General features: G+C 39.0%; 1 long non-coding RNA gene across 1 annotated transcript; it reads left to right on the forward strand.

The window, feature by feature from the left end:
- Window positions 1-2,475: 2,475 nt before the first annotated feature.
- On the forward strand, window positions 2,476-4,786 carry LOC110778960 (uncharacterized). The gene is made up of 3 exons (XR_002530997.2): window positions 2,476-3,293; window positions 3,393-3,487; window positions 4,115-4,786. It is a non-coding gene; the product is annotated as an uncharacterized lncRNA (long non-coding RNA).
- Window positions 4,787-9,352: the final 4,566 nt, after the last annotated feature.

Raw genomic sequence — 9,352 nt, forward strand, 5'->3', positions numbered from 1 at the left:
ACCATTTGACTTAGAGGATTATGGTAAGTGCGAATCATGTTTACTTGACAAAATGACAAAGCAACCTTTCTCTAAAGTTGGAGAAAGAGCAACTGAACTATTGGGTTTAATCCATACAGATGTATGTGGACCAATGAGTACAAATGCTAGAGGTGGTTTCAGCTACTTTATCACTTTCACTAATGACTTCAGTAGATATGGTTATGTCTACCTAATGAAGCATAAGTCTGAATCCTTTGACAAATTCAAGGAATTTCAGAGTGAAGTAGAAAATCAATTAGGCAAGAAGATTAAGGCACTGCGGTCTGATAGAGGCGGTGAATAACTGAGCTATGAATTTGATGACCATCTGAAAGAATGTGGAATTCTATCAGAATTGACTCCTCCTGGAACACCACAATGGAACGGTGTGTCGGAACGGAGGATAAGAACCTTGCTAGACATGGTTAGATCAATGATGGGTCAGGCCGAACTTCCAATAGAATTTTGGGGACATGCACTAAATACAGCTGCACTCACTATAAATAGAGCTCCGTCTAAAGCTGTTGAAAATACTCCATATGAGTTATGGTTTGGAAAGCCTCCAAATGTGTCTTTTCTTAAGATTTGGGGATGTGAAGTATACGTCAAACGATTAATTTCAGACAAACTTCTTCCAAAATCTGACAAATGTATCCCTGTGGGCTACCCAAAGGAAACAAAGGGGTATTACTTCTACAATACATCTGAGAACAAGGTGTTTGTTGCTCGAGATGGTATCTTTTTGGAAAAGGATCACATTTCCAAAATGACAAGTGGGAGAAAAGTAGACCTCGAAGAAATTCGAGTCGAACAACAAAATCTAGAGATTGCTCAAGATGACATTCATGATGAAACTCAGAGATCTTTAGAAGTATCTGGTGAGGATCAAGGACCATCTAGAAATGTAACCCCGCGTAGATCGCAGAGATATAGATCTCAACCGGAAAGATACTTAGGTATTTTGACGAACGAGAGCTATGACGTTCTATTACTTAAAAGTGATGAACCTGCGACTTACAAACAAGCTATGACGAGCCCTAGCTCCAAGAAATGGCAAGAAACCATGCAATCTGAATTAGACTCCATGTCAGAAAACCAAGTGTGGGATTTGGTCGATTTGCCAGATGGCTACCAAGCCATTGGAAGCAAATGGGTTTTCAAACTGAAAAAGGACAAGGATGGAAAACTTGAAGTTTTCAAAGCTAGATTGGTTGCAAAAGGTTACAGGCAAGTCCACGGTGTGGATTACGATGAAACCTTTTCACCAGTTGCAATGCTAAAGTCTATTCGGATAATGTTAGCAATCGCTGCATATTACGATTACGAAATATGGCAGATGGATGTCAAAACCGCTTTCTTAAACGGCATTTTAACAGAAACTGTGTTTATGACACAGCCTGAAGGTTTTGAGGATCCGAAAAATGCTAAAAAGGTATGCAAGCTAAAGAAATCAATCTACGGATTGAAGCAAGCATCAAGGAGCTGGAATATACGTTTTGATGAAGCAGTCAGTGACTTTGGTTTCATCAAGAACGCAGACGAATCTTGTGTATACAAGAAGGTCAGTGGGAGCAAAATTGCCTTTCTAGTATTATATGTCGACGACATATTACTTATCGGAAATGACATTCCTATGTTGAACTCTGTCAAGATTTGACTTGGGAAATGTTTTTCGATGAAGGATATAGGAGAAGCACAGTACATACTGGGCATCAAGATTTACAGATATAGATCTAAAAAGATGATTGGACTTAGTCAGAGCACTTATATCATTAAGGTGCTTGAAAGGTTCAAGATGGCAGACTCCAAGCGAGGCTACCTACCCATGTCTCATGGAATAACTCTAAGCAAGACTCAGTGCCCAAAAACACTTGATGAGCGTAGACGAATGAATGGGATTCCATAAGCATCATTGATTGGTTCAATTATGTATGCTATGATATGTACACGCCCGGATGTTGCGTATGCACTCAGTGCTACGAGCATATATCAATCAGACCCAGGAGAGGCACATTGGATTGCTGCCAAGAACGTTCTGAAGTACCTGAAAAGGCACAAAGATGACTTCCTGGTCTATGGTGGAGATGATGAATTAATTGTTAAAGGCTATACGGACGCAAGTTTCCAAACCAACAAAGATGATTTCTGATCACAGTCTGGGTTTGTCTTCTGCCTCAACAGAGGTGCAGTAAGCTGGAAAAGTGCTAAGCAAAGCACCATTGCAGATTCTACAACTAAAGTGGAGTACATTGCTACACATGAAGCAGCAAAGGAAGCTATATGGCTAAAGAAGTTCATAGGTGAACTTGGTGAGTTGTAACACCCCGTATTTTAAGCCTCTTTTATTAATCTGTAATTACGATTATTCACGTAATTACGTTCTAAATTTTTCCGATATATTTTAATTATCTTATTATGTCTACCTTTTTATTGTGACATAATGCATTTCTATTTAGCCCAATTTATTTTCTCATATTTGATTTTATTTTTGGAAGACCCATTTTCTTTTCCCATTTTACGTTTAGTTGTAAAATTGAGGCCACCTATTATTTTGACTTTTCTTTCTTCCTGACATTTGTCCAAGTTCATAGACCTTACAAAGATAGTTTTCATCTTCCTCCTCCATACGTGTATATGGAAGAGTTTGCCACCAAATATTTTTGAATTATCTTTCTTCTTGAAATCTGTCAAATTCATGACATTCAATTTCTTCTCCTTCCTCTTATGCGTGGCAAAGCCCTGTCAATTTGAATTGCCAAATGTCCAATTTATTTCTCAATTTCATGACTCACCATCTCAAGAAAGCTTTATAAATAGCTTTCTAATGTTCAGTAAATTGCAATACCAAAAACCCAATTCAAAAATGAGTAAGAAAAACGGGTAAGAAAAACGGGTACTCCATTGATAAATCTTGAAGCTTTTTCCTGCATTTTTCTCTCTCCTCCTTTGACCACCGCGGCCACCACTCGCCGGCGTTACTGCTGCCACCACCTGTGCCGACGAGTCTTTTCTTCCGCCACCCAGACACCCCCCTTGCTGCACCGTCCGCTGCCGGTGACGGAGCTCTATTTCCTCTGCTGTATTGTTGCGTGCTACTGCTTCTGATCTTCCTCTTTGAATCAAAATCACCAAAAATAAAAAGGGTTAAAGGGGGGGGGGGGGGTGATGTGGGCCTTGCTGATTTATACTAGTAGCGCTATTATGGGGGTAGGTGGACCTTAATTTTGGAGCCAATATGGGCTCCCAACAAGTTACGAAAAAGAGGCTAATAAGTAAGCATTTCAATTTTAAGTGGGTATCTAATTAAAGGTTTTTATTGAGTAATGATTAATTAATTCTTATTATTGTTATTGTGGTTGTCATCTTTGAAGATTATTCAAGGATTATATAAGTGATGGAGCTTATGCATTTTGGGATTAACATCGATGATATTTAATGGTTAAGCCGATTAGATTAAGCGATCGAGGTAACTATTATGTCCAGCAATTATGTTTATATGCCCGTATTTAAAAGTATTATGTTATGTTACTGTAATTTTTATGTCCAGCATTTAAGTTTATATGCCCGTATATGAAATGTGTGACTATTATGTGATTATATGTGTTTTATGAGGTAAATGATATGATATATATATATATGTTTATGATTATGATCATGATGTTATAATGTTAAAGACGTTGTTCGGGAATAATTACGATATTTATAAAGTTATTTTAAAGAAAGACGATGTTACTTTTGTCGGCATGGAAAAGTGAACTGAACTAGTAAATGGGCAAGTTACAGGTGGAGGCAAATTAAAGTCAAAGTTAAAGTTAAAGGGAAACAGTTCCCCCCTGAAAAGATGTAAGAAAAGTCCCGCCAAAGCCTGTACTTGCCAATGAGCTGTAAAGGAAATGATTCCTTACCGACACAGTTTTCAAGATAACGAGATTAAATTAGTTATTTCCGAACAATAAATGCTAATGATTGATATGTGCCAAATGATTTTCAAAACAAAACCATTTTGACGGGCTGGAGTAATGTTACTGAGTTTTCCACTCATTTTTGGATTTTTCTGTGTTTTCCTGTTTTTCTATTTTATGATGATGTACAGGTTCGGTTAAGGAGCTATAGTTGCTCAAGAGAAAAGTTATTACTGGAGTTTAGTTTATTATGGAGATATCGAGATGAGAAATATTTATTATGGAAATCTTGTTATTGAGGTTGTTGTAAGAATATTGATTTATAATTATTTTTGGGAAAGTTGTATTATTTCTGGAATGTTATTAAGGATTATTTTATTTGTGGGCCCATACCAACAGGTCCCAGAATTAATTAAGCCTAATTTCGCTGCTAATGATGAGTTATGTAAGGTTTATTACCGATAATTAAGGTACCGAAAAGTCGGGGCGTTACAGTAGTCCCCTCCATTAAAGGACCAATAGCCCTATATTGTGATAATAACGGAGCTATTGCACAGGCAAAGGAGCCTAGACACCACCAAAGAGTCAAGCATGTACTTCGTAGATTTCACCTTCTACGAGAGTTCGTTGAAAGAAAAAGAAGTCGAGATAAGCAAGATTGGAACTGATGACAACATCTCAGATCCATTGACTAAACCTCTGCCGCAGGCGAAGCACAACTCGCACACTGCAGCTATGGGTATCAAGCATATTGGAGAATGTCTTTGATGTCCTTGTTTAATGTTTTAAAGTTTTAGAGTTTAATACTTTGTAAAACATTATTGGTTAATCATTCACAATAAATTAATAGAAATCATTTTTCCATTTAATTTGTGGTTTATTAAATGATGAGTCCCTTCAATTTAACGATATATTCAAGATAGACATTCAGGACCAGTCCTGTGACTAAGAAATGTCTATCAAGTGAACTTCAATGTCAAAAGTTGAAAATGGTCCCTGGTCGGAGTTTTCTATAAAGATGGACGCATAGAAAACGTTAGACGACTAGAATGCAAGATGACTAGTAGTTCTGTTTCTTGAACTATGTGGACATGGCAATGTCGTAATCATTTGCATAGATACTTACTTTGGGAAGACTAATATCGGACAGACCTATGAAACTTTACTGTAAGAGATGAAAATCTGTCATAAGTAAATTTCATTAAAATTATTAGACACTAATCCTCAATACCTGAGTGATTTGAGATTACTTGTTTGAGAACTTGTTACTTTGACGTTGTCAACCGTCGCACCGTAAAAGGAGGTCATAAAGGCAACGCTCAGGTAATCACCTATCAAACGAAGTCTAATCTCAAGATCGCAAGATTGGGATTGTCCTCCCATAAATCGGGATGAGATGCTAAAAGTTTTACAAGGCCACTCGGAGAGCTAGAAACTGTAAAATGCATGGCCGTGCTCAGATGAATCATAGGCTATGATTATCTGTTTATTTGATCAGTTGAACTCTGAAACCGAGAAACACCTCTGGACATAATAAGGATGACAACTCTTACCTTATGTTCAGGAGCAAGCATCGTGTTAGGTTATGATACATATGACAATTCATAAATCATGCGGAAAAACCATGAAGCCAGGAAAACATATTATTTACACATAATCATTTAGCATAGTTTAGATGCATACACTTTGTTGCGTGCCTTCCCTAGCTGCACCCGAACCGAACAAGAACAAGTCTTTAGGACTCCAAGTGTCGTCCCTCCGTAGATAGTCCACAGCACGTCCGGATCCGCCTTAAGCTTGACCAACTAGGATCGCCCTTAAGGTACTTAGAATTTTCGGCTAGTATAGGCAATTGTATGACTGAATTTTTGCTCTCAAAAATCACTTTGAATACTTGAATACTCTATGCAAAATAATGACCCTAGGCCTTTATTTATAGAGGTATGGAAAGGGAATCGTAATCCTATTAGGATACGAATTAATTAAACTAGAATCTTAATAGAATTCTTATTTAATTAATTCATCCTTTTAGGTTTAGGAATTTAATCATTAGTAGAAACTTGACAGCTTTAGGATTCGTATAGCACACCAACACACACGCACGCACAGCAGCCCACGAGGGGCGCCATGCACGCGCGCGCAGCCCGCGAGCTCGCAGCCCACTGCCACAAGCCCACATGCTGCCGCAGCCTTGGCGCGTGCTGGGCCTGCCTTGCGGTGGGCCTGGCGCAGCCTTGGCTGGTGCGTTTGTGGCGCGCTGGCTTGTTGGGTGATGGCCTGGCTTCGTGCTGGGCCTTCGTCCGGCAGGCCTCGTCCGATGCTAATTCGTACGATACGCTTCCGATTAATTTCCCGATTCCGGAATTCATTTCCGATACGAACAATATTTAATATTTCCGATTCCGGAATTAATTTCCGTTTCGAACAAATATTTAATATTTCCGTTTCCGGAATTATTTTCCGATTCCGATAATATTTCCGATTCTGACAATATTTCCGTTTCCGGCAATATTTCCGATTCCGGCAATATTTCCATTTCCGATAATATTTTCCGATACGTACCATGTTTTCGTTTCCGGCAACATTTACGACTTGGATAATATTCATATTTCCGATACGATCCATATTTCCGTTTCCGGTAATATCATCGTTTCCGGGGCATTCATTTCTTGCCTGTGACGATCTCAGCTCCCACTGAAACCAAGATCCGTCGATTCCGAATATCCATAGATGGAGTATTTAATGCCATTAAATACTTGATCCGTTTACGTACTATTTGTGTGACCCTACGGGTTCAGTCAAGAGTAAGCTGTGGATTAATATCATTAATTCCACTTGAACTGAAGCGGCCTCTAGCTAGGCATTCAGCTCACTTGATCTCACTGAATTATTAACTTGTTAATTAATACTGAACCGCATTTATTAGACTTAACATAGAATGCATACTTGGACCAAGGGCATTATTTCCTTCAGTCTCCCACTTGTCCTTAGGGACAAGTGTGCATTTCCTAATTCCTTTGTCGCTCGATGCTTGCTCTTGAACATAAGGTAAGAGTTGTCATCCTTATTATGTCCAGAGGTGTTCCTCGGTTTCAGAGTTCAACTGATCAAATAAACAGATAATCATAGCCTATGATTCATCCGAGCACGGCCATGCATTTCACAGTTTCTAGCTCTCCGAGTGGCCTTGTACAACTTTTAAGCATCTCATCCCGATTTATGGGAGGACAATCCCAATCTTGTGATCTTGAGATTAGACTTCGTTTGATAGGTGATTACCTGAGCGTTGCCTTTATAGCCTCCTTTTACGATGCGACGGTTGGTCAACGTCAAAGCAACCAGTTCTCAAACAAGTAATCTCAAATCACTCAGGTATTGAGGATTTAGTGTCTAATAATTTTAATGAAATTTACTTATGACAGATTTTCATCTCTTACAGTAAAGTTTCATGGGTCTTGTCCGATACTAGTCTTCCCAAAGTAAGTATCTATACAAATGATTATGACATTGCCATGTCCACATAGTTCAAGAAACAAAACTACTAGTCATCTTGCATTCTAGTCGTCTAACGTTTTCTATGCGTCCAATTTTATAGAAAACTCCGACTAGGGACCATTTTCAACCTTTGACATTCAAGTTCACTTGATAGACATTTCTTAGTCACAGGACTGGTCCTGACAGTCTATCTTGAATACATCGTCAAATTGAAGGGACTCATCATTTAATAAACCACAAATTAAATGGAAAAATGAATTCTTTTCATTTATTGTGAATGATTAACCAATGATGTTTCACAGAGATTTAAACTCTAAAACTTTAAAACATTAAACAGGGATATCAAAGCCATTCTCCAATATGCTTGATTCCCATAGCTGCAGTGTGCGAGTTGTGCTTCGCCTGCGGCAGAGGTTTAGTTAATGGATCTGAGATGTTGTCATCAGTTCCAATCTTGTTTATCTCGACTTCTTTTCTTTCAACGAACTCTCGTAGAAGGTGAAATCTACGAAGTACATGCTTGACTCTCTGGTGGTGTCTAGGCTCCTTTGCCTGTGCAATAGCTCCGTTATTATCACAATACAGGGCTATTGGTCCTTTAATGGAGGGGACTACACCAAGTTCACCTATGAACTTCCTTAGCCATATAGCTTCCTTTGCTGCTTCATGTGCAGCAATGTACTCCGCTTCAGTTGTAGAATCCGCAATGGTGCTTTGCTTAGCACTTTTCCAGCTTACTGAACCTCCGTTGAGGCAGAAGACAAACCCAGACTGTGATCTGAAATCATCTTTGTCGGTTTGGAAACTTGCGTCCGTATAGCCTTTAACAATTAATTCATCATCTCCACCATAGACCAGGAAGTCATCTTTGTGCCTTTTCAGGTACTTCAGAATATTCTTGGCAGCAGTCCAATGCGCCTCTCCTGGGTCTGACTGGTATCTGCTCGTAGCACTGAGTGCGTACGCAACATCCGGGCGTGTACATATCATAGCATACATTATTGAACCAATCAATGATGCATATGGAATCCCATTCATTCGTCTACGCTCATCAAGTGTTTTTGGGCACTGAGTCTTGCTTAGAGTTATTCCATGAGACATGGGTAGGTAGCCTCGCTTGGAGTCTGCCATCTTGAACCTATCAAGCACCTTATTGATATAAGTTCTTTGACTAAGTCCAATCATCCTTTTAGATCTATCTCTGTAAATCTTGATGCCCAATATGTACTGTGCTTCTCCTAGATATTTCATCGAAAAACATTTCCCAAGCCAAATCTTGACAGAGTTCAACATAGGAATGTCATTTCTGATAAGTAATATATCGTCGACATATAATACTAGGAAAGCAATTTTGCTCCCACTGACCTTCTTGTATACACAAGATTCGTCTGCGTTCTTGATGAAACCAAAGTCACTGACTGCTTCATCAAAACGTATATTCCAGCTCCTGGATTCCTGCTTCAATCCGTAGATTGACTTCTTTAGCTTGCATACCTTTTTAGCATTCTTTGGATCCTCAAAACCTTCAGGTTGTGTCATAAACATAGTTTCTGTTAAAACGCCGTTTAAGAAAGCAGTTTTGACATCAATCTGCCATATTTCGTAATCGTAATATGCAGTGATTGCTAACATTATCCGAATAGACTTTAGCATTGCAACTGGTGAAAAGGTTTCATCGTAATCCACACCGTGGACTTGCCTGTAACCTTTTGCAACCAATCTAGCTTTGAAAACTTCAAGTTTCCCATCCTTGTCCTTTTTCAGTTTGAAAACCCATTTGCTTCCAATGGCTTGGTAGCCATCTGGCAAATCGACCAAATCCCATACTTGTTTTTCAGACATGGAGTCTAATTCAGATTGCATGGCTTCTTGCCATTGCTTGGAGCTAGGGCTCGTCATAGCTTGTTTGTAAGTCACAGGTTCATCACTTTCAA

Source organism: Spinacia oleracea, chromosome 2 (assembly GCF_020520425.1).
Source record: "Spinacia oleracea cultivar Varoflay chromosome 2, BTI_SOV_V1, whole genome shotgun sequence".
Taxonomy (NCBI): Eukaryota; Viridiplantae; Streptophyta; class Magnoliopsida; order Caryophyllales; family Amaranthaceae; genus Spinacia; species Spinacia oleracea.